The 25,606-nt window shown below is 41.0% G+C and overlaps 1 long non-coding RNA gene and 1 pseudogene across 1 annotated transcript; one reads left to right on the forward strand and one right to left on the reverse strand.

Annotated features, from left to right (window-relative positions):
- Positions 1–4,931: 4,931 nt before the first annotated feature.
- Positions 4,932–14,918, reverse strand: LOC144375846 (uncharacterized). The gene is made up of 3 exons (XR_013435696.1): positions 14,829–14,918; positions 8,418–8,536; positions 4,932–6,488 (listed from the first exon to the last, which is right to left on the reverse strand). It is a non-coding gene; the product is annotated as an uncharacterized LOC144375846 (long non-coding RNA).
- A 4,939-nt stretch (positions 14,919–19,857) lies between these two features.
- On the forward strand, positions 19,858–20,134 carry LOC101968917 (cytochrome c oxidase subunit 7B, mitochondrial pseudogene; annotated as a pseudogene).
- The last annotated feature ends 5,472 nt before the right edge of the window (positions 20,135–25,606 follow it).

Raw genomic sequence — 25,606 nt, forward strand, 5'->3', positions numbered from 1 at the left:
TCAACCTAACACAATTTAAAACTCAAGAGACTAGCTGGCAAAGCTAACTAGATTATAAGGCAAGTTGTTGCAACTTTATGATTATTAGTGGTGCTTTGAGTGTTGGAGAGGGAAACAAAGGAGGAGAGACAGGAAATCAAGAGACTGGTCTGAGGTCAGCCCTTGCCATTGGGCTGATAGGTGAGCCAGAGAAGAACATGAAGGAGAGAGGGTGATTTGTCACCCTGAGGAAGTGGCATTGCAGCTTCACATACTATTTTGGGAATTCAGTCCTAGAGAAAAAACTTCCTCCAAGAGTAGATCCCCTTCCTCCATAAATATTTATGCAACTTTTACATGGTCTTATGTTAAGTGACTTTTTTTTTCCAGTACCAGAGATTGAGCCCTGGGGTACAATACTACTAAGTTATACCCCAAACCTTGTTTATTTTTATTTTTTTTATTTTAAATATTTTTAGTTGTAGATGGACATAATACCTTTATTTTATTTATTTATTTTTATGTGGTGCTAAGGATCAAACCCAGTGCCTCACGTGTGCCAGGCAAGCGCTCTGCCACTGAGCTACAGCCCCAACCCTGTTTATTTTTATTTTATGATAGGGTCTCTCTAAGTTGCTGAGGCTGGCTTCGAACTTTCGATCCTCCTTGCCTCAGCCTCCTGAGTTGCTGGGATCACAGGTGTGCGTCACCATACCCAGCTAGGAGCCACATTTTTTATAAAGAGGGAAATAAATAGGTGAAAATGATTTTAATAATACATTTTAAATTATCTCATCATATTAAAGATCTTATCATTTCATCATTATTTTTTTAAAAAATCTATATTTTAAAATCATGAATGAGACATTTTACTTTGGGTGAGGTGCTAAGTCTTCTAATCTGTATTTTACCCTGATAGCCCATCTCAATTCAGATACTATATCTTCATCTCAAATACTTGATCTATACATATTAAGATTTCATAAAATTTTTACTTGAATACAGAAGACTCACATATCCAAGTTGTTTCAAACATAGTTAAAAGTTTTCCAGTAATTGAATTTAGGACCCCCCCCCCAAATTGTTTTCCTTTGATAGTCACGTTCAAATTGACATAACTGGTTCACCTTTTTTAGAAGAATTCATTTAACTTTGAAGCAAAAGGATATTAGTTTCAAAACTTCTCCTGTCCAAGTTAAGTAACTCCTGGTAACCCAGTGTTACCAACATCATGTTCAAAGACGTATTACATATATTGAAAATAAACTCTGAATTTTCAATATAAATAAAACCTTTTGAGTTTTTCTTATAAGTTTGACAGGACAAATGTTTTATGCTGCTTCGGGTGTTTTGTGAGTTTGTCTGTTTGTTTTTGTGGGTTTGTCTGTTTTATTTTGTCTTGTCTTTTTGCAGTGCCGGGGATGAAATCCAGGACCTCCCGCACTCCAAGCAAGGACTCTACCACTGAGCCCTATCTCTAGCCCTTGTGTTGCTTCAATGCCAAAATTCAATTTCGCATCCATGAAAATTAGATAACATTTAAAATTCATTTTCTCAGTCACACTGGTCACATTTCAAAAACTCCACAGCCACACGTGGACAGTGGCTGCCATAGTGAACAGTACAAGCAGAAGTTGTGTAGGAGAAGATGGAAAGTGCGATGGGTTTGGGAGGTTGATCTGTATGTGGGAATGATTGAAGCCATATGGTGGGGTTATTTGTGAGAAATCCTACTTTCCCCCCCCCAATTTCTATGAAATTCCCCAAAGGCAGGCAGGTAGGTACTTCACCTATAAAACTGCCATTCCAACAGCTCCACTGGCTTCCCACTTGGCTTAGGCAACCCTTCCACTCTCCTGCACTGCTTGCCATAACCAGCTCTTCTGGAAGAGTTCATTAACAGAGCTGAGTCGATGATGACCTAGGTCTTCCATGTCAGGCAACACCCCTCTCTCCCTCTCTTCCTTAATCTAATGCAATCCCTGGGAGGCGCGAGCTGAATCCACACAGGCAGCATGAACTCACAGCTAGGCCCTGACCACTCAACACCTGGACCAGTCTGCCACTTTCTTCTCTTCCAAGTGGTGAGGGCCCATAGCCTCACTTTCAGTCTAGCTTCAGTCTCTCAGTTGGAGGGACTCACCTCCAACCACTTCCGGTCTTCAAGCAGATAACCCTATCTCTGGGCTGAATTTTTATTTCCTTTCCATGGAAATAAAAGCAAGTGACCAGGCATCTGTTTCAATATCCCCAAACACTTCCTGTTTTGTTTTTTTTTAACTCTCTTTTGGTTGTCATTAAGGGGCTAATCCACTCCGATTCCAGAGGGACCTCTAGGGGGCAGTGTTGTCCAAACTCCACAAACTTTTGCAGGTCTCAGCGGGACCCCAACCTGAGTACAGACCATCCCTGATTTACCATATTTTGATTTCTGATTTTTTTAATTTTCAGAGTGCTGTGAAAGTGATACAAATCCAGTAGACACTGTATCTCAAATTTTGAATTTTGATCTTTTCCCTGGCTAGTGATAAGTGGTACCATATGCTCATACCACACTGGGCTGCAACAGTAAGCTGCATCTTCTGGTCCGTCACTTGTTCACAAAAATAAACTACCAGTACTCTAGAGTGAACTGTGTTGCTAAGCTATGATGTTTCATAAATTAGGTGTATTAAATGTTTTTTGTTGTTGTTGTTGTTTTTGTTCGGGGAGGGGGTTAATGGGAGAATGAACTCAAGGGCACTCAACCACTGAGCCACACTCAGCCCTATTTTCCTATTTTGTATTTTATTTTAGAGACAGGTTCTGAGTTTCTTACTGCCTCCCTCTTGCTGAGGCTGGCTTTGAACTCAGGATCCTCCTGCCTCAGCCTCCTGAGCCGCTGATTACAGATGCGCGCCACCCCACGCCAGGTTTAAATACATTTTTGATTTATGATATTCTCAACGTAGGATGGGTTCATTGAAGCACAACCCCGTTGTAAGTCAAGGAGCAGCTGTACCCTATAGCATACTATGTTCATGGAACCTAATACCTCACTGATTGTAAAATGTGCCCTTGCTGCATGTGCCACTAAGACAGAAAACCACTTCAAATGGGAGTCTACTAGACCCCGAAGACACTAAACGCCTCCCTATAGGGATAAGTGATAAATATAGGTAATTTGAAACTCAAGTTGGTTCAGACTTGTGGGTACTACTTGTACAGTCATTTACAGAATTTATTTTAAGGTAGTCTCATAGTATTATGAGTTCCCTGGCAGGGATAGAGCCCAAAGGTCATATAACCTGGCCTTTAAGAAAAAAAAAGTGCAAAATATATTTTTCTTGCAAAATTTAAAAACCATGATCACATGAAGCCGGAAAAGGTCCATTCTCAGGACTTGATAGAGATATGCAATTGAGGGTATCCCAAACTCTAGTTTCATTTGAGTCTGCCCCAAAGTGACTGGCAGGCGCAAGTCAAAATCCCCATGTGAATAAATTCAACCTTAATCCAATTTGACAGCAATCATAATACACCATCAAATGTTATTACATCCCGATTTCAGAGATGTTAAAGTGTGAAACAGCGTGCTTCTTAGGATCAGGGAAATATGCTACTTCAAAAAGAAAAGTGGAAATAGTATAAAATTTGACCCAGAGTTGGCTAAAACAATAACAATGATGATAGCTACCGCTTATCAAGCTCTTGCAATGAGCAGACCTTCTTACAAGTTTTTTTCTCTGATTCTCACAGAAGCTTAGTGCCATCAACAAAGACTTGGAAGATGCAGAAGGCTGATTCCTACAGTACCCACAATAACTCATCTGTTTGAGTATGTGTGTGTGTGTGTGTGTGTAAGCCAGGTTGTCATGGAGAATGACTGCAGATTATCAGAGTAATCAGGCAGAGAGATGAAATGCAACAAGAATCACAGAGGTGGCATTTTTCCTGGAGGAAATCCACATGGTCCCTGACACCTGTGCTACTACTGACCTGGCCAGTGCTCTCCCCCTCCCAATCCTCTTGCTACAGCTTAGATCTTGAATATTCTCCCAAAGGCCCACGTGCTAAAAGGCTTGGTCTCCAAACTGGCACTATTGGGAGGTAGATGGTGGAATCTTTAAAAGCCGGGACCTACTGGGAGGTTTGAGGTTATGGAGGGTGTGCCCTCCTAGGGGATTGTAGGATACCTGTCTCTTCCTTTTTCTCCTCTCTATTCCTGGCCATGAAGTGAACAGGCCTCCTCTGTAGCATGCTTCCTCCATGATGTACTTCCCTCTCTTTAAATTGATTCATATGTGGAATTTGTTATAGTAGCGGAAAACTGACTCACACAGTTCTCCTACTCTACTCTAACAGGAACAGAAGTATATCTTTGCTGTCTTGCCTCTGGGCTATGTGAGTTTGCCTGCCCTCGATCAGGATGTCCTCTGGAAAGCCCAGGAAAGAAGTCCAAGCTGTTCCATTACATATTTTCATCATACTAATCGGGCTCGCTAAATTGCCTAAGTCCTCACTAATTTGCTGAGGCTGGCTTTGAACTTGGAAAACCTCCTGCCTGAATCTCCCAAGTCTCTGGGATTGCACCACCATGCACCCTAAGGTTGCTCAGTAAATGTCCTCCATGACTGAGAATGGGAGATAAGCCCTGAGACCTCCCAAGAGCCTAACACATGGACAAAGCTGCTGAGAGTCTGGGTTTGTTGGGATAGATCTTGCAAAGTGAGAGGCAAGTTGTACTTTATACCAACCACCGTGGAGAGAGAGAGACACAAAGCCTGATTTCAAAAGTAACACAAATCAGATTGGTGGCTGTGAATCATTAACTCAGTAATCGATTAGACTACAAGGTGTTTTTTCTTTATTTTTGATTGATTGATTAATATCATGGTACTAAGACCTAAGGGCACTTTCCCACTGGGCTACATGCCCAGTCCTTTGTATTTTTTGAGACAGAGTCTCACTAAGTTGCTGAGCCTGGCCTCAAACTTAAATCCTCCTGCCTTAGCCTTCTGAATTGCTAGGATTGTAGCTACAAACTACCATGCCCGGCTCTTGCTTTATCTTCAGTCTGGCAAAATTTCAGACTTAGGAAGAATTGGAAGAATGAGCAAAAAAATCCCTGTACATGCCTAACTCAAATTACGTAAATGTTAGTATTCTCATAGGCAGCTGCCATAGCCCGTCCCAAAATGCTTAATGCACTTTGGAACTTCATTAACTTTGGAAGCCAAAGTGCTATGAAACCTAACCAAAAAAAAAAAAAAAAATTGTTTTTTAAGTTGTATTTAAATTTCTTTTATACTTATGGACTGGAATTTTCACCAGCAAACATTGCAACAAAAACTTAAGTGTTAAAATTTTAATTATTCAAAGCTAAAAAAATTAAATAATAATTTAAATTATTTTCTTAAATTAGTAGGCTTTATTTTGGAAAGGCTTTCCGTGTCCAGTTGTTCCAGCACCTTTTGTTGAAAACTCTTCTTAGGTGGTCTTCGATTGTCTGTCAATGACGAGTTGACTACATTCATGTGGCTCTATTTCTGGGCCATTTTGTTCCACTGGTTTCTTTGTTCTCTCACAAACCACTCTGTCTTGACTACTTCAGCTATACAGTAAGCCTGGAAGTCAGGCAGTACCAGTATTGTTCTTCAGAATCGTGATCCCTCTTCTGGGTCTTTGACCCTAAACTTTAGTCACTTTGTCAATATCTACAAAATAACTTGCTGTGACTTCTGAACCAGCTGAAAGTCAATAGCAGGCATAATGTTCCTTCACCCTAAAAAATTCAATAAGTGTTTCTTTTTCTTTTCTTTTAAGTTATAATTGGACACAATGCCTTGATTTTATTTATTTTTATGTGGTGCTAAAAATCAAACCCCAGGGCCTCGCATGTGCTAGGCGAGCGCTCTACCACTGAGCCACAGCCCCAGCCCCCACAATGAGTGTTTCTTAAAAAGGAAATGCTTGGGGCTGGGAGGGTGACTCAGTGGTAGCACACTTGCCTTTTATGCATGAGGTCCTGTGTTGGATCCCCAGCACCACAAAAGAAGAAAAGGGAATTCTCTTAACGTTGACAAAAATATTATTATTCAATCTGAAAACCCTATTTAGACTTCACCAGGGGTCTCAATGACATCCTTTAGAGCCAAAAGAAAATCCCAGTCATGGGTTACATTCAATTGCCGTGGATCTTTAGTCTTCCTAAAAAGCCCCGTCTTTGCATGTATGTTTTGTGACATCAGCATTTGACAAGCACAGGTATGCTCATTTCCTGGGCCGGGCCGCCTTAACAACAAATTGCATGAACTAGATGGTCTCAAACAGTAGTCTCACACTTTTGGAGACAAGAAGTCCAAAGTCAAGGTGTCAGCAAGGCCCTGCCCTCTGAACCCTGCAGGAGGGAGAAAGGGGGGGTTGTTCCCTGCCTCTCCCAGTTCCTGGTGGCATCGCAGCATGTCAGCCTCTGCCTCTGTCTTCACGTGACACTCTTCCCCTGTGGATCTGTGTCTCTGCTTCTCTTTCTAGAAGGACACAGCAATATTGGGTCAGAGCCCACCTCAGTATGACCCATCTTTTTATTTATTTATTTATTTATTTATTTTTAGATCCAGGGATAGAGCCCCAAGGCACTTTACCACGGAGCACTATCCCCAACCCCTTTTATTTTTTTATGTTGAGGCAGTGTCTAAATTGCCCAGTCTGACCTCAGATTTGCCATCCTCCTGCCTCAGCCTCTGGGATCATGGGTGTGTACCAACATGCCCAGCAAGTATGACCTCATCTTAACAATGCATCTGCAGTGACCCTATTTTCAGTCAGGTCACATTCGGAGGTACACCAGGAATTAGGACTTCAAGATATCTATTTGGGAGACACAAATTCAACCCACCTCAATAGACTAGTTATTTTATAGAAGCCCCTCCACTTGGATTCTTCTGATATTTCCTCAGGTTGGGTCTGCACACATTAGGTTGGAATACCAGAGAATGGAACAAGAGGCACATGGTATCAAATAAAGACAATTAAAGAGACATGACAACCAAACGGCCAGTGAACCTGGACTGGATCCTGCATTGCAATTGTTTTTTGTTTTAGTTTTTTTTTCTTTTGTTATAAAAGGCATATTTGAAACAATGGATAAAATGTGACTAAAGTCTATAAGTTAGATAACAGTATGAGATTTATTTCCTTATTTTGATCTTTGTGCTACCATCATGTCAGACATGTCCTCAGTTTTAGGAAAACCCCCTGAGGTGTTAGTGGATCAAGGGAGCCTAGTGTCTGCAACCTTCTTCCAAATGGAAAAGAGGGAAAAACAAACACCTAGGGAGATGAGAAGATGAATGAGGTAGACAATACGTCTTTGAGGAAACAGATAAAGGGAACAGGAGAATTCTTTATATTATTTTTGCAACATTTCTGAAAGTCTGAGCTTATTTCAAAATAAAAATCAGATGAGATTGAAAATATTCAGAATGGTCTGGCCTTAAACTCAAAAATCAAAAAAGCCTGAGCATTACGGGAACCTTGCACCATGCTGAGAAGTTTAAATAAGAAACAGTGAAGAGGCACATGCCTGTAATCCCAGGGGCGCAGGAGGCTGAGGCCAGAGGATCACAAGTTCAAAGCCAGCCTCAGCAAAAGTGAGGCACTAAGCAACTCAGTGAGACCCTGTCTCTAAATACAATACAAAAAAAAAAAAAAAAGGGCTGGGGATGTGGCTCAGTGGGTGAGTGCCCCTAAATTCAATCCCCAGTAACCTTCCCACCACAAAAAAAGAAACAATGAAGCACTTAAAATCTCACCATCCATCTCACCCCTGAGAGGGCTTGGGTAATCATCTTCAAAGCCCTCTGTGCCCCAGTGCACAGGAAGGATTGATGGCAGAGAGAGATTCAAAAGGAGCCACTACAAATCACGCCATGCAATTAGGTTTGTGTTACACATGCTGTTTTTAAGAAAACTGAGTTTGCTATTTTTAAGAAAACTGAGTTTTTAGTTTAATTTCACTTAAATTTAATACAAGGATAAAAAGCAAAATGAAATTAAAATACAAAGCCTGATATATATGTATATATGTATGTGTGTGTGTGTGTGTGTATATATATATATATATATATATATATATATATATATATATATATATAAAATCTCAGAATAATAGTTGCTATAGGATTGCTATAGGATTTTTCTTGGCCTAGAATTTTTTAAAGAGAGAATAACACTGTTAAGAGGTTGTAATAGTATGTCTTATTTTTTTTATATTTTTGGTAGTGCTGGAGATTGAACCCAGGGCCTTATGCATGGGAGGCAAGCACTCTACCAACTGAGCTATATCCCCAGCTCCCAGTATGTCTTTTTTTAAAAAAATATAGTTTTCAGTTTTATACAGCATCAATTTTGTCTCTATACTGTAAAACATAATTATTAGCTGGCACCGTGGTACATACCTGTCATTCCAGCAGCTCGCGAGGCTGGGGCAGGAAAATCACAAGTTCAAGGGAGGCTCAGCAAATTAGCAAGACCCTAAGCCACTTAGCAAGACCCTGTAAAGTTTCTTGGAAAATTCCTGAAAGATAAAAACATGACCAAGAGGTGAAGGAAGAAAAGAATCCACGCCAGGAGTGCTGTTGTATGCCTATAATCCCAGCAACTCAGAGGCTGGGGGAGGAGAATCACAAGTTTGAGGCCAGCCTCAGCAACTTAGCAAAACCTGTCTCAAAATAAAAAAATAGGGCTGAGGATACAGCTCAGTGATCAAGCACCCCTGGGTTCAATTTCTGATGTCAAAAAAATGTAATCATGAGCATAAAAACAATTTTTCTTCCCTCTCTTCTCTCCTCTCTCTCTCTCTCTCTCTCTCTCTCTCTCTCTCTCTCTCTCTCTCTCTCTCTCTCCCACACACACACACAAACACACTCCTTACTTCAACAAGGTTTATAATATTCAATTTTCTGCAACTATAATTCCTCTTGCTATGTAGTCTCAGTCTACCTATATTAAGTGAACTATTAATACTATTGTGTTTTGTTTTTTTTTCCTGGATTCTTCTTTTTGTATTTGTTGATGTTTGCAGTACTAGGAATTGAACCCAGCGGTGTTTTACCACTGAGTTACACCTCCAGCCTTAGTTTTTATTTAAGTTGTTAAGGCTGGCCTTGAACCTGTGATCCTCCTCCCCTTGGGCCTCCCAAGTTTCTGGGATTACAGGTATGTACCCCACCCCACCTACTGTGGATTCTTTATTTTGTTCACTTCTTGGAAATGGTTTTATCTTTCAGGAGTTTTCCAAGAATGGCTGATAGGTATTTATACTACCTGATTTCTTTCTTGTTTGATCATGCCTGACCATTTCTGTTATGTTTAAATGAGAACTTGACTAGACACAATGTTCTTGATTCACATAGTTTCCCTCAGAGATGGAAGACTTTGCTTCATGGTCTCTTGGCTTTGAATATTGTGAAAAGTCGGGTCAGTCTAATTCTTTACCCCCTACTGCTTCCTCCCGGGTACTGAATCAATTCTCTTCATTTTTTCAAATTCTTGAGTAAATCAAAATGTAGCTAGGTATGATGGCACATGTATATAGTCCCAGTTACTTGGGAGGCTATAGCAGAAGGATCACTGGAGCCCAAGAACTTGAGGCTAGCCTGGGCAACATAGTGAGACCCCATGTGTTTACAAGAAGAATGTAAAAAATGATCATGTAAACATACTTTGTCATCATTCTTAATCATTTTTTCCCAGTATATGATATGCCACTTCTGCCTGAAAATTTTATTCTTCTTCTATTTCAGGACTACTTTCAAGTATTATATCTTCAATATTTTTGTTTCATTTATTAGAGTCTCTACTTCAAGGCTATCAAAGAACTGTCTTCACTCTCTTCTATGTCTATCATCTCTCTACTTTTTAAAAATTTTTCTCCCTTTTTTCTCTGTGTTAACTGTGACGATCTCAAGACTCTCTACCAAAATTTGACTTTCAGCCACATCCAGCTTCTAATTTAGTGTTTATCTACTTACAAAACTAATAGTGTTCATTTTTCTTTATCTCTGCAATGTCCTCTTTAATCCATTCTGTTCTCTTAGCTTATCATCTCATAGATCTTATTATATAAATATTCCATGGGTTCCTACAGGGTAAACACGGAGGATATGCCTCTGCAGGAGAATGGTAATTGCTTTTCACTGGTGTCTTCCTGTATCTTTTGCTTTTTAAAGCAGGTACCAGGAATTAAACTCATGGGCACTCGACCACTGAGCCACATCCACATCCCTGTTTTATATTTTATTTAGCGACAGAGTCTCACTGAGTTCCTTAGTGCAAATCGCTTGTGCTGAGACTGGCTTTGAACTAGCAATCTTCCAGCCTCCCAAGGTGCTGGATTACAGGGGTGCACCACCACACTCGGCTTGCTTTTGCATTTTAATTATTTATTCAACACACACTTCAGTAACTACTACTAAAAAAAAAAAATTGGCTTTGTTGACATCCCAGAAGAGAATGTCTTTTTTCATGGCGCTTATATTGCACATGTGTGCTTCTGTGTGTGTACATGTGTGTGTTATGTTTGGGACTGCTGTGAATGTTTACAATGTAGCTACATCATTTCCTGCCCTTTTACTGATAATTAAAACTGGACTGTGCTACCCAGGTCTTTCATCATCTAATAAAGTGGAAGTAAATTTTCCTTGACATTGTTTTCACATTATCTGGAACCAGTTTGAATTCCCTTGAGGGCTTCAGATTAAACTCTACATGTTGATTTTGATCCACTTTTCTGTAGCCTAGGGATAGAATTATTATGTTTAAATCAGCAGGCTTCAACCTCACACATGTGAACTCAGTTTGTTATCAGAATAATTTTTTCTTTATAAATTTAATTGTAATTACAAATAATAGACCACATTTTTTAATTGGAAAAAAAATTGCCCATACATGATTCTATGGAAAAACAATTTTTTTTAGTAGCTGAACTATTACCTAAAAATAAAAGCTGAGAGACCCAACAGAACTAGCCTATCGTCTCCATGGTAACCTATAAGAAGATTCATCATGTGACTTTGAAAACTCTTTATTGATTGTTTAGAAGCAAACTACGAAGGTTTTTCTAACAACTCCAGCAAATGAATGATTCTGAATGGGTTCCAGTTCTTAGCTTTATTTCTTATGAAAACCAACCTTTTCTGTTTTGTTTTCATTTCTCCTTTGTGGTGGTGCACAGGATGTGTTCGACCTTGTGCCTGTTAGGTGCACCCTCAGTTCCCAACCGTACCTATGTCCACATGCAAGCATAATTTCTTGTGTTCTAACTGGAAACATGACCTCGGCCTTCTCATGGGTCTTCCTCTTGGTCAAAAATCATGCTGGTTTCTTGGGTGGAATGGGAAGGAGTGGTGACAAGTTTGGGGGTGGAGGAGGGGAGGGGGTGGGGTGGAGATCTTTTTTCTCTAGGGTATCTCCAAAGCCAAAAAGGGAAACCAAGAGTCAAGACCATTAAAAAAATAAAAATAAAAAAAATTAAAAAAAAAAGTTGCCTTAGGTAGCCACAAAGAGCTGCTTCAAAAAATGTTACAAATTCTCAAAGGAATCAAGTACAGAATGAAAATATCAACCTGGAGTAAAGAACATTCCTGTATCTTAGAATGTTCCGGTATCTTAGCAGAAAATGTATTTCTAGGTTTCTGGCAGCCAGGGCAAAGGGAGAAATAAAGCAGGAAAGGTATTTCCTTTTGTTTTTAAAGGAGTTAAGTCCCAAAGTATAATAGAAGACTCACATTTTCTTCCAATCTTTGAATTCTGAAAGGACAAATTTTTACATGGATCGTTATGTATGGGATTGTGAGCAGTGGGCAATACTCTCAGCAACCATATTAACACAAAATAAGTAGAGAGGCTGGGGTGGTGGCTCAGTGGTAGAGCTCTTGCCTATCAAGTTGTGAGGCACTGGGTTTGAATCTCACACCACACATAAATAAGTAAATAAAATAAAGGCCCATCAACAACTAATAAAAAATATTTTAAAAAATAAGTAGAGATTTACTGGTCACTGTTTCTTCTATACCCCAGGAGGGGAAGACGTTAAAGCAAGAACTAGTTTTATAAAGTCGATGCTACAAAAAGAATTCTTAGAAGTCCTGTCTGGACTCCTGAATCTATCCTGCAATATTATTCTTATTCACTGTTCCTCTTTCTGCTGCTTCTGTGTTCCTACTTTGTCTCTGATCCTGTTTCTCATCTGGGGACAAAAGCATTGCCTGTTACAAGCCATCATTTTACAAACCACCTTGACAAGTCAGAAGAGAATGAGGAGGAGACTGTGCTCAGAGAAGGCCCTGGTAAAAACAGAAAGCCGAGAGCATTTTGCCTTTGATAACACTCTCACTTCCCATGCTTTGGATTCTTCCAATTCCTGCTGGTCCTTACTGCTCACTGGGCTTACCACCTTCCAGGGAGACTCACCTTCTCAAACACGGCCACCATGTTTGTTTTAAAATTAACTCCTCTTGGCTGGATGCAGTGGCACACGCCTGTAATCCCAGCGGCTCAGAAGGCTAAGGCAGGAGGATTATTAGGTCAAAGCCAGCCTCAGCAAAAGTAAGGCCCTAAGCAACTCAGTGAGACTCTGTTTCTAAATAAAATACAAAAAAGGGCAGAGAGTGTGGCTCAGTGGGTAAGTGTTCCTGAGTTCAATTCCCGGTAACATAAAAAAAAAAAATTAACTCCTCTTTTTATTTTCTTTCAAAACCTCTCCTTCCTCGGGGCTGAGTACAGCATCAAAAAGGAAATTATTTCTATCAATCCAGGCTCAGAAAGGCAGACCTGCAGAGAACAGGGGAGTTATGCCTCACACAGTGATGGAAAAGGAGGGTCAGAGGAGCAGCAAGATGAGAGTCAATAACCTGTTAACCTGAGAAGTACATCCCACTGTCAAAGTCAAGGGGTAGAGAAATCTGTAAGAAGCTGTTGGCAGCATTGGTTATGCGCCTACAGCCATCCATCTGGTAATGGGTCTTAGAAAAGCAGGTCACAGAGTGCAGAAGGGCAAGGACAAGCTGGTACCTGCTGGCCACCTCTGCATCTCTCTGCCTCTAGCCCTGTGATGAGCCCCTGAGACTAATGGTTGTCACTTCTCCTCCATTTTTGCAGTTCCCTGCAAGCAAGTTACACTATGGCCAACTCTAACCAGAAATCAGGATATTGAATTCTGGAAATCAAATTCCCAGTTATCCAAGTTAGCAATAGAACAATCCAGATCAGTATGTTTCAATAAATTTCCAAGTTGTAAATGAATTGTATTCTCTGATACTTCTACTCAGGGGGATGCTTTCCGGTTAAGGAAGATTTTCAGCTCAAAGGAGTCTCAGACTCTACAGTCTGGTAAGGAATATAGGGGGTAGGAGGGTTAAGATATTTTCCTGGTGGCATAGTTTTATTTTTTCCAATAACCCCTTGATTATAGAGAAAACTTACTTGTCTAGACAGACTGGGATCATAGCCCAATGGGGACTACCACAAACTGGGATCATAGCCCAATGGGGACTACCACAAACTGCAAATGATTTCTGCAAATCTGTATCTTCGTTTATGTTGTATGGGTGCTTGATTTAGTATAAAAGTAAACTTTTAAGTGGCTTCTTGGATATAGCTCTTAACTTTTTATCCCTTGACACTTTACTTGCAAGAATATGCACCCATTTATCCTGTGGCTTCAAAAACCCAAATCATATCACCAGGAGCCCAGAAAGTGCATAGCCAACACTGAGAAATGAGCTTTCCCTATGCTCCCCTGCCCTGCTTCAAACCTTCACAGGCTCCCAGTACCCCCTCGGGATGGAGTCCAGCTGCCTAAACCACAACCCCAGGCCTCCCTAATCTGAGGCCCATCCATCATCATGCTTTTTCACAGGCCCTATAAAATTCATTTTTTTCAATGATGTGAGAAAAAAAAATCAAAACATCTTCAGGGCTAAAGTTTTGCATTTTTTTCTCTTCTGGTTTTGAAGGAGTCAAAGCATTATAGTAGCCTCCCCAAAATATCATGGACCCTGCTGTTGTGCCCATGTGTCTCCTGGGCCTAATGGGCGAATTGGCCACAGGTCAGTTCTATCACCCTCCCCATTTCACAGAGAACTTCAGACCATCCCAGAAATCCTTCATCTAGAATGTGGTGGAGGCAGGATTTGACTCTGTTCTGTGTAACTCCAGAGACTCTTCTCTTAACTGGTACTTCAGTGTGTTCCAAATATTTTTTTAAGATGACCCTTAATAAAAAATCAATTTTATAGCACAACACAATGCTCATATGCCCATACGTATACATATTAAATCAAGAGTTTCATTCAACTGTATTGATCCTTACCACACAGGTAATTTACACTGATGTTTTCTATTCTATTTTATTTAGATCTATTGCATTGCTTAAAATGCTGCTTGCAGAAACAACAAAACAAAACAAACACTGCTTGAATCTCAAATATATAGAGTTCATGACCCAGCAATAATACCGTGGCCCACATCTTGAAAACCCCATACAACCCTATAATATCATTTAATAAATATTTCTTGAATAAAGGTCTTGGGTACAAGGACAGGGTAGGGACATCACCCAGCAAAAATATTTTCAGCCAAACAGCCATCAGTTTCATCAGTCTCTTTAACAACTGAAATAACATGAAAAGAGAACATGTGTTATCTTAGAAATAAGAAACCAGTGCTTGATTTAATATTTGCCTGGAAAGAATGTCGTGAGTGCTCTGATTTTATATGGTTTTGTCTTGAATATGCCTTGACATCCCATCAGTCTTCAGCTGTTCTAAAGGCAGGAGATGAATATGTGGTTAAGAAAATCCACGTACCTGGGATGGCTCACTCTCTTAGGCCTATGAATGGCTGTTTTCTCCTTGATTAATCAAACACGAGCCTTTCACTGAGTTTCCTTACCTGTGCACTAGGGGGGAAAAGGAGAATGTCAAAATGGCTAGTTGGAGAAAGAATCCTTATTAAACCAGATCCAAAATGCAGACCAGGCAGTGTAAACATGCCACCTGGCTGATCTAAAGTCTCTCTGAAGCCTATAGGACTTCAGAACCCTGAAATGAGGGTGTTTATAAGTCCCTAGGTGGTCTCAAGGGACGGCTTTCCTTCTACATTTGGGGACCAGTCTCGATAATGGAGATGATACATAACCTTCATTCACTAGGACCTCTGACAGTCAGCTCTACACCCAGTGCCCAGAGTGGTACTGGGTACCAAAGACCAGTCAATGGGTGATGGGTGGATAGAGGCCTGCAGAAAAGAATGCATGAATGTTGGGATGAGAATGATGTACTCAAATCAAGGAAGTTCAGACCCACTCCTGAGAGCGAGGCTCAAAAAAATGGGGGAAGGCAAGAAGAGAAAGTACAAAGAACTTCAGGATGCAGGGATCGTGGTGTGAGAGGAAGGGTTCAGAACAGGCAGGTAGGGGGCTGGGTTTGGTTGATCTTGTTGTCTAGTTTGCTGTGCAATTTGGGCAATAGCCTTCACCTTTCTGGACCCCTATTCCCTCAGCTCTAAGTTGTCTGGGCATTGGAGGTCAGCTGGTGGTCAGAAGGTTCTAGTAAATAAAGACCCCATGCTACTTTCACGATGGAGACTAGTCCTCAAATATAGGAGGAAATCCATCTCCTCCGTGTTATTTGAGAAGGTCTTGTGATGTGTTAGCCTCTATTTGGGGATGTGTCCAGCCAATGATATTTAAGACTCCTTTCAGTCTTTGATTTCAGAATTCTATGTAATCAGAGATCTGAACAACTATGGAGAGTGGTAACAAAGAATGGGAGAGCAGTGTCTGAAATTGGGGTCTCTGATGACCTTATGGCTGTGGCATGCTTAGTGCCTGGGAAAATTTCTGTGCAAAGGTGCAGGATGCCTAGCTGCTATGATAATGCCCTCCATAAGGAGGCTCTGTGTTAGAGTCTTATCAGCGGCGACCCTGATCTCGGGCACACAGCTCCAGAGAATAGAGGAACTCTCATGCTAGACAACCACAGTGTTTCACCAGCTCCCTGCTCCTGAATCGGCCTGTAGAACAGTGGCTTTAAACAATGGACTTTCTTGAGAGAAACACAAAGCTCCAAACACTGCATGTTGCAACTGTAGAATGTAACTGGGGAATAAGCTGCATAATGCTGCTAACTCGTTAACATTCATGAGTACAAAGAATAATACTTGCATAGTCTTCAATAATGAGACATATATAAAGACTGCATGCATAATTCCTTAGACCTGCTTCTCCATCAGAGAGCAGTGCCCCACCTGACCCCAGCTGTTATCTTCAAAATCTGAGTCTGTGAGTCTTTATTTTTCTTATCCCCCTTCGCCCCTTGCCAGAATCTGTTAGATTGATGTGATGGTCATAGGTCCTGTCTGTGTTAGGCCATGAGCAAGGAGGAGGGTCAAAATTTTCCCTTTTTGGAAATTTTGACTTTAGAAGGGCATCCTCATGCCCAAGAGGCTGGGACTTACACTCACCTCTTCACTGTGTGCACTGTTTTATTGAATCTGGGTTCTAGAATCCAAGTTCCAGCACTGAGTTCCCAGATAACCTAGGAGAAGCCCTGGCAACACTTCTACCTTTTGCTTTATTTATTTATGACAGTATAGAGGATTGAACCCAGGGCTCTCACACTCTAAGCAAGTACTCTGCCCCTGAGCTACATCCCCAGCCCCTGGCAACCCTTCTAATTCTTTAATGTTCCTGATTATGATTTTAAGTACCATTGTGTCTGACATTGTACTAATTCCTTTTTTTTTAATGGTACTGGATATTGAAACCAAGGCCTTGCATATTTTAAACAAGCACTCTACCATTAAGTTATGCCCCAGCTCTTTTTATTTTTTTATTTGTAGACTTTGCTAAACTGCCCAGGCTGGCTTTATATTTATGATCCTCCTGCCTCAGCCTCCCAAGCTGCTGGATGACAGGTGTGCTCCTTGATCCTGGCTTTGTGCTAAATTCTTCATCTGTGTGAACTCATTTTGTTCTTAGAGCTGAAGACTATTTACTATTCAGCTGATGGTAGTAGAGTGGAGTCAGGGAGGGCAAGTGGCCTGCCCTAAATCATCTAGCTGGGAAGTGGTACAAGTTAGATTTAAACCCAAATAAATTGGTCTCTAATTCCCATGAGTCCTTTCTATAGCAGCTGACTGCTCAAGTTTCAATGTTAACAAAACGTGAATCCCTTTCACGTGAGAGGAGTAAAGATATATCCTATTTGGTACTTTCATTCCTTTATAATCTGTAGTCCCTGAGTTCAATCCTAAGCAGTGAAAAAAGTATTACAATACCTAATTAGAACAGTTTTTTTAAAAAACTAAGGTAACACAAATGCAAGTTTTAAAATGATGAAAACTACACAAAGTGTATAGTCAACCATTGTCAATTTCCTGGTTTATTATTGTACTACAGCTATATGAGATGAGTCTTTTATTGGTTGGGAGTGTGATTAAATGGTAGAGCACCTGATAATGTACAAGGCCCTGGGTTTGATTTAAAAAAAAAAAAAAAGTCTCTTTTGGGAGAAACTGTTCAGGATGCATGAAACTTTTCACGGTATTTTTGTAACTTCCTATAGTTTATAAATATAAATGTGAGTGAGTGAGTGTGTGTGTGTGTGTGTGTGTGTGTGTGTGTGTGTGTATTTAGTACTGAGCATTGAACCCAGAGGTGCTTTACCACTGAGCTACATTTCCATCCTTTTTTTTTTTTTGACTCAGGTTCTCACCAAATTGCTGAGGGTCTTGGTAGATTGCTAAGGCTGGCCTCAGACTTGTGATCCTCCTGCTTCAGCCTCTCAAGTCACTGAGATTATAGACATGTGCTATTGTACCTGGCTGGAATACTTTTAAAAATAAATTGGTAACAGGAACCTTGAATGTCATATATCAGGATCTAGTAGTCAATTTATTTTCTGTTCTGGTTACACAGACTATATTTCCCGCTTCTTTGGAATTTAAAATGGCGGTATCAGGGAGTTCTAGCCAACAGAAGGAGGAATGGATGGGAATGGATGGGTACCACTTCCAGCTCTGATCTATGAAATCCACCCAACTTCCATGCTTTTTCTTGCAATGTCCCATGCTCTTTCCCTTCCCAATAACCAAAAGCAAAAGATTGACAGATTCTAGAGGATGGTAGGGCTACAGTACATGGAAGAAGCTATAGTGTCTCATCAGTCAGGGGTGATCGGTTCTTGCTCTGACCCAGTACATCAATAAGAAATAAAACCCTTTTAGGGACTGAGGTTGTAGTTCAGTGGTTGAGTACCTGCCCCGCATGTGTAAGGCACTGTGTTTGATCCTCAGCATGACATACAAATAAAATAAAGGTATTGGGTCCATCTACAACTAAAGAAATATATTTTTTAAAACCCTGTTAGTTTCAACCATAAGCCCTTTACACTTCTGTAGTGAAAAGGGGGAGTATTTTAATAGCCATTTTTAGAAAATTGTGGATATTCTTCATTGATACTATATCTAAACCTGCAACCCTCCTGCCTCAGCCTCTGAGTCACGGGGATCACAGGTGTGCACCACCGCACCAGCAACAAGTGATAGGTTCTTAAAGGTTATTTTTGCAATGTGAGATCTGAAAACACATTGACGAACTTTTTCTTATCTCATTATATGAAAAAATCTATTGGTTTTTATCTTGTACTTAGAATGGATCTTTTACCCAGGCATGATTTTGTGACATCATCCATCGCTCATTTGGATAATGAGTTAGGCAGATCTTTCAAATGTTGGCACATTTTGTTGTACAATATTTGAAGAAATCACATTTGTTAATATCACCACCAACCTGATTTGAAAAAAAAATCTTTAAATATGAAGAAAAAGCAAGGTTCAAAATGGTAGATACAAGTTTTCCATAATTCTGATTTTCACTTGAAAGCATGAGTATTGTCACTGGTGACATATACTGTCTGTTATGGTTTAGATGTGAGGTGTCCCCGTAAAGATCACTTATGAGATGGTGCAAGACGATTTAGAGGTGAAATAATAGAGAGTCTTAATCCAATCAGTTGATTAGTCATGTGATGGGATTAACTGAAGGCGGGTAGGGTGTGGCTAGAGGGGGCGGGTCCCTGGGGGGCGTGGCTTTGGGTATATAGTTTGTATCTGGCAAGTGGAGTCTCTGCTTTCTGATTATCATGTGAGCTGCTTCTCTCTGCCACACTCTTGCACCATGATATTCTTCCTCACTTTGAGCCCCAAGGAATAGAGCCAGCTGCATATGGACTGAAACCATGAACCCTCAAATAAACTTGTTCTAGTTTTAAAAATTGTTCTAGTTTAAAATTGTTCTAGTCAGATCTTTTAGTCACAGCAGCGAAAAGGCTGACTAAAACACTGACATTTGTTTTCTTTAAAGTGACAGGCTCACTTTGTTCCGTAAAATGTCTGTCCGACACCCCAGCTTGAATGGTGATAGTTGGTCTGTCATTTATTCTTCCAGGTACAACTGATGTGCCTTGTGAAATCTCTAGCTCATTCAGGTCACAACTCCATTGTATTAGTGCATTTTCCCCAAGAAAACCAACCGGGGACTCTGGTAGATAAGATCGCTGCTGTGTGAACACTTCCCATTCTGTCTGGTGGAATATTAAAAACAGACATTCGAAGGTTGTGGTCTAACAGCATCAGCAACTTTTCTTACTCATCACGGACCCTCTTATGTGAAACTGGCATTTCTCTCCACTGTGAGTGCATGATGGGAAAGAATCTAAGGATCACCAAAACCATGGGATGGCATCAAATCTCAATAAGGATCTCAGCCAAGGCCATTGTCTTCGTCAGCGCTCTTTTCAAGGGTACCTGGGGCAAGTCTGCACCAAACCAGCAGCTGCAGTTGCTTCCATTCTCTTTTAGCTCCATGAAGTTTCCCTTGGCCAAAAACAAAGTAAACCTTCTCCAAGTTCAAAGCATTCAGCAAACCATAGCAAGGCAGAGCCACCAGACTCATAAACCTGATTTCCATGACAAATATGGTAATTCTGTATTAGCTGGTGGAGCCACTTTCCTTATTGCTGTCTGAACTTAGGCCGCAACGGGAATTGGAATAGAACAGAACCTGTGCCCTGTTGCCAGAGTCATCCTAAAGGAATGGAGAAGTCAGTAATCATGCCAGCTGATGTAATACTGAACTGTTTCAAAACCATCTCATAATTGATGCCAAGTAAAAGCACCGTGTGCCTATTAAATATGGCATAGTGGAAAAATAAAGTACACTTGAGAGCTTAAAAAAAAAAATGGGATGGGTGGTAGCATTGTCTTTATTCATCCTGAACTTCCACCCTAGCTTTTGCACCAGCAGTGCAAATACACACACAGTGAAGAGGGCAAATTAGGTCCTAGTATTGTTATAAAAAAAGGTTTGATCTTGGGCTGGGGCTTAGCTCAGTGGCAGAGCACTTACCTAGCACCTGTGAGGCACTGGATTCCATCTTCAGCACCACATAAAAGAATAAATAAATAAAGATGATTAAAATGGCCACGGGTATCAAGGTTGGGAGATCCACCGTGACCACACAGGTCCTGACCATCTACAACTATAAAAAAAATTTTTTTAAAGGTTTGATCTTATAGACCCCGTTAAACACTTGTGAGGAATCACTCCTCTCCCCCCAGAGTTCCTCGGACCACATTTTGAGAAACATTAGAAGCCTCATGGAGGGCCAGCCTTGAACTCTGTTACTTTCTTTTCCTCTTCCTTCTCTTAATCATCTCAGCTTAGTCATTGGCAGGTCCTCAAAGCAATGAATTCAAGGATGACACAGTGGACTCTGTTTAATATCCTCAGAGGTCTGAAAATGTAAGCTGGAATTATAACTTATATCTTTCCCTTTTTCTAGTGGTCAGATTTTTTAAAGTGATACCTTTTGGCTGGTGTTACTCATATTTTATGAGGTTTTTCTTTTCTTTTCTTTTCTTTTTTTTTTTTGTTGTGCTGCCCAAAAAATCATCAGGATTTCTGATTTTCATAACAGAGATTCCAGCAGTCCCAAAGGCTTCTGGAAAATTCTTGAACTGAAAGGAAGAGGAATGTCCCTTCTCTGGAAGGCTGTCTGATTCTTTCTCATTAAAATGGCCACGAGTATCAAGGTTGGGAGATCCACAGTGACCACCCAGGTCCTGCCGAGCCTCAGATGGGAATTCCAGACCCTCTTCCATTCCACTATTGCGACTATCTTCCCACCTGGACGAATTTAATTTTCTAATTTTTGGCTTATTTTCCCCCCTTATTCCCAGCTTTCAAACTCCTTGCATAGGCCCCTGCCTGACCCCCTAAATTTGATTATCCTTCCTCTCTCTTGGTTAAATCAACTACAGAAATCACCCAACATTCTATTACTTGATCCCCTGATACAGTGTTTGCCCCCCCATGCTTTACTCTACTGTCCTTCGGGTTTATCTACTCTTGTTGCTTTAGGAATTCAACCTGAGCCTCTGGTATTTACTACTCTCCATCTTATGTGCTGCCAGATCACCTGAGTGATTTTTAAATTAATTGTTCAATTCCTCATTCTTGAACACTGTGAAAACACCCTGGAGTGTAAGTGTGGCTCCCCCGCTCCCTGAGAATTGCCTCATTCACCTTCAGGGATGTGGCCTGGCAGCCACTTTGGCCCTCCCTTCCCTGAATCATAGCAGATGGGCCAAGGGTCATGTGATGGATATAATTTTAGGTATCAACTTGACTGGATTAAGGAATCTCAGATAGCTGGGAAAGCATTATTCCTGGCTATGCCCATAAGGATGTTTCTGGAAGAGACTGGCATTTGACTCAGTGGGCTAAGTAAGACAGAGACAACCACCACCCACGGGAGCAGGCATCATGCTGTCCAGGTCCTGGATAAAACCAAAAGGCAGAGGAAAGCTGAATTCGCTCTCCCTCTCTTCTGGAGCTGAGACACTCATCTTTTTCTGCCTTTGCACATCAGAAGTTCTAGGTTCTCAGGCCTTTGACCTCAGACTGAGAGTTCTACAGTTGGAGCCCCTCATTTTCAGGTCTTTGGACTTAGACTGAGCCATGTACCAGCTTTCTTAGTTTTCTAGTTTGCAGGTGGCCTATTGTGGGACTTCTCATGTTCTACAACGTAGAGTCAATTTCCCTAACAGATCCTCTTTCATATATGCATATATGTAAGTCATGCTCTGTTTAACAATGTTTCAGTTAATGATGAGCCATATATACAACCATGGCCCCATTAGATTATAATGGAGCTTAAAATCCCTATAAAAAGACAGGAAAATAAGAAGGAAGAAAGAAAAAAAAGGTAGGAAGGAGGGAGGAAGGGAATGAGGGATTAGGGATATAACTCCATGCTTGAGCACTTGCATGGTATGCAGGAGACTCCTGGGTTCAATCCCCAACACCACAAAAAATTTTTCTATCACCTGGTGATGTCATAATCATCATAGTGTCATAGTACAACACATATTCAGCATGTGTGCTGATGCTGGTATAATCAAACCTACTGCACATATAATTACATAGAGTACATAATACTTGATAATAATAAATGATCACAATACTGACTTGCATAACTTTACTATGTATACTTTTGGGGGGGGTGCTGGGGATTGAACCTATGGCCTTGTACATATGAGGCAAGCACTCTACCAACTGAGCTATATCCCCAGCCCCTATACTACATTTTTTATCATTACTTTAGCATATACTCCTTTAAAGCAGCCCCAGGCAGGTCCTTTGAGAGATAGCCCTTGGGAGACAGTGACATGGATGATCCTGATCCTTGGCAAATGTGTCTTAGTTTTTAACAGCAAAAAGTTAAAAAAAAGTAAAAAATAAAATAAATGGAAAAAAACTTTAATAGAGAAAGGCTTTTAGAATTAGCATATAAAGAAAATAATTGGCACAACTTTACAATGTGTAGTTCAAGCTAAATTTTATTACAAAACAGTCAAAACATTTTTAAAACTAAAAAGTCTATAAAGTGAAAAAGATTTATAGTAGGGTAAGCTTAATTTATTACTGAAGAAAGAAAAATATACTGTATACATTTAGTATAACCGAAGTGTACAGCATTTACAAAGTCTACAGTCATGCCCAGTAATGACCTAGGCCTTCCCACTCACTCTTCACTTATTGAATCACCCAAAGCAATAACCAGTTCTGCAAGCTCCATTCACATTAAGTGCACCTTTTCTTTTTCTTTCTTTTTCTTTTTTTTTTTTAAGGTGCTGAGGATTGAATACTGGGCCTTCTGCATGCTAGGTAAGCACTCTACCACAGAGCCAATCCCCAGCCCAAGAGCACCACTATTTATCAGTGTTGAGAGCCACAGCTGAAGGGGCCCCAGCAAACTTCCAGCTGATTGGCTCACCATGGCCCCAGCAAACTTCCAGTTGCCAGCTGATTGGCTCCTCTGCGGTGATGCTCATTGGGCTGTTTCCCCGCCCTTTCAGACCTCAGAGCTGCTCATTGGGGGACTCTTTTGGCTCCACCCACACAACCCAGCCAATTGGCCTCAAGAGCAGGAGGAGTGGGGTGTTGAGAGGCTTGTGGGAAGCTGATGGCAGTTAGGCTCTGAGGGAATTCCTGAAGAGCTGTGTGGTGCAGGATGTGTTCTAAAAATAAAGTTCGTTTGTGCTTGACAAGTGGCTCCTGAATTGTGCCCAGCCAGACTGCGGCATATCAGGATTTTTATATGGTATTTTTACTATACCCTTTCTATGTTTAGATACAAATACCATTATGTTGCCGTTTCCCTCAGTATCAGCTCATAACATGCTGCACCAGTTTGTAACCTAGGAACCATCAGCTATACCCTATAGTTCAGATGTGCACTCTATGATGTTTGCAGGACAACACATGTTGCAAGCCATCCCTGGGCTGTGTGCATGAGCTACGCACATTTGAGCGTATGAGGGGACTGGTCTGGCGTTGGGTGCTGTTTGGGCTGTGCAATGCAAGTGTACCTCTCCTCTTGCTCTGCCTGTGATCCCTCACAGCACCTGAGATGGGTGTAACTTGCCAAGATGTCAATCAATCTGCTGACGACCAGACATCACCAAGCAAGATTTCACCTTTCAAAACCCTATCCCTTGCTTTATTTGGGTGGAATATTCTATGAATGTCTTTTCCCCCAATAAACAGGGGTGGGGGGGGTTGGGGTGTGCTCCATCTCTTGCTCCTTCCAGAGCTATACAGCATGGGGTTGACCCTTGGGGTCACAGAGCAGTCCCACCCTTGAAACTCGTGTTCCTGTGTTGCGTGGTTTCTTCACCGTTTTCTTAGTTTGTTGTTGCAGCCAGCTCCTTTGAACCCAGCTCATCTTGTCAGCCCCGTCAGTTGGTGAAAAACACATTTATCAGAACATATCCTTGGCATCAAGCAATGCATGGCTGTGTATATCCCGTTGATTCTCTCTGGAAAACCCTAACTCATGTGGATTTTGGTACCGGGAGTTCTAGAGGAACAGAATTTTAAAGGTGAGTTGAAACAGGCCAAATCCATGATATGAGCCCATGAAGCAGAGATTCTGCATTTCATATTGTGGCTTGGGAATCTAGAAAAAGCTCTACCTGTGTGATGATTGACTGGCTGAAACTTGGATCAAAAGCTGGCCACATGAAGTTAGAGAGGCTCGATCTCCTCCAGTTTAGCACAGAGAAAGTAACACAGAGGCCCCTGGGGAGATTGGAATACTAGTGTGGATTTGTCCCTTAAGACTACTACTCACCCAAAGGGCATGATCCAGAACATATACCTTTCACCAATACTCCAGACTGTGGATGGGAGCCCCTGTATCCAAAAAGCAGTTGGTTTGCTCTTCTCTCTAGGCTAGACCTGAGAATGTTATAGTTTGTCCCCCAAAAGTTCACATGCCAGAAGCTTGGTCCTCCATGTGCTAATGTTAAGAGGTGGTGGGACCTTTAAGAGATGAGGCCAAGTGAGAAGTTACTAGGTCCTTGGGGACATCCCCTCAGAAGGGATCCTGACATTATTCCCATGGGACTCCAGTCTCCCTCCGCTTCTTGTCTTACTATGTGGTTTCTCCCTCTCACACATGCTTCTACCTTGATAACATTCGCCACGCTAGAAGACAAGTCAATGTAGCTGCCCAATCTTGGACTTTCAGCTTCCAAAACTGTGAGTTGAAGAAACCTCTTTTCTTTATAAAGTACTCAGCCTCAGGTATTTCATTATAATAATGGAAACTGACTAATACAGGTAGGCACCACCATTATTCAATTTGGAAAACTTAACTAGATACCAGGATGTCAGGGGGCAAAAGACAGCACTAAACTCCCAAAGTCAAGGTGGGCACAGTTACCAAAATGGACAAGGAAGTCAAAGCAATGATCAAAATAATCTGACTCTTATATACCTAGGGCATTGCGTAATCATCGTATTCCTAGAAGTGAGACAGGAAGACTACTTAATTCTCACTTGATCTATATGAGCAGATAACTGGACTGGAGACCTTATTTCCATAATCCATTGCCTCACTTCTCCCCACTCATTCTGACCAGAAGCCCTTGGTAAATTATTTGCCTTGGTTCTGGCTGAGGCAAAAGAAAGAAGGAAGTATGATTCTGTTAAATCCTGTGATTAATGTTCACT

This window comes from Ictidomys tridecemlineatus, chromosome 3 (assembly GCF_052094955.1).
Source record: "Ictidomys tridecemlineatus isolate mIctTri1 chromosome 3, mIctTri1.hap1, whole genome shotgun sequence".
NCBI lineage: Eukaryota > Metazoa > Chordata > Mammalia > Rodentia > Sciuridae > Ictidomys > Ictidomys tridecemlineatus.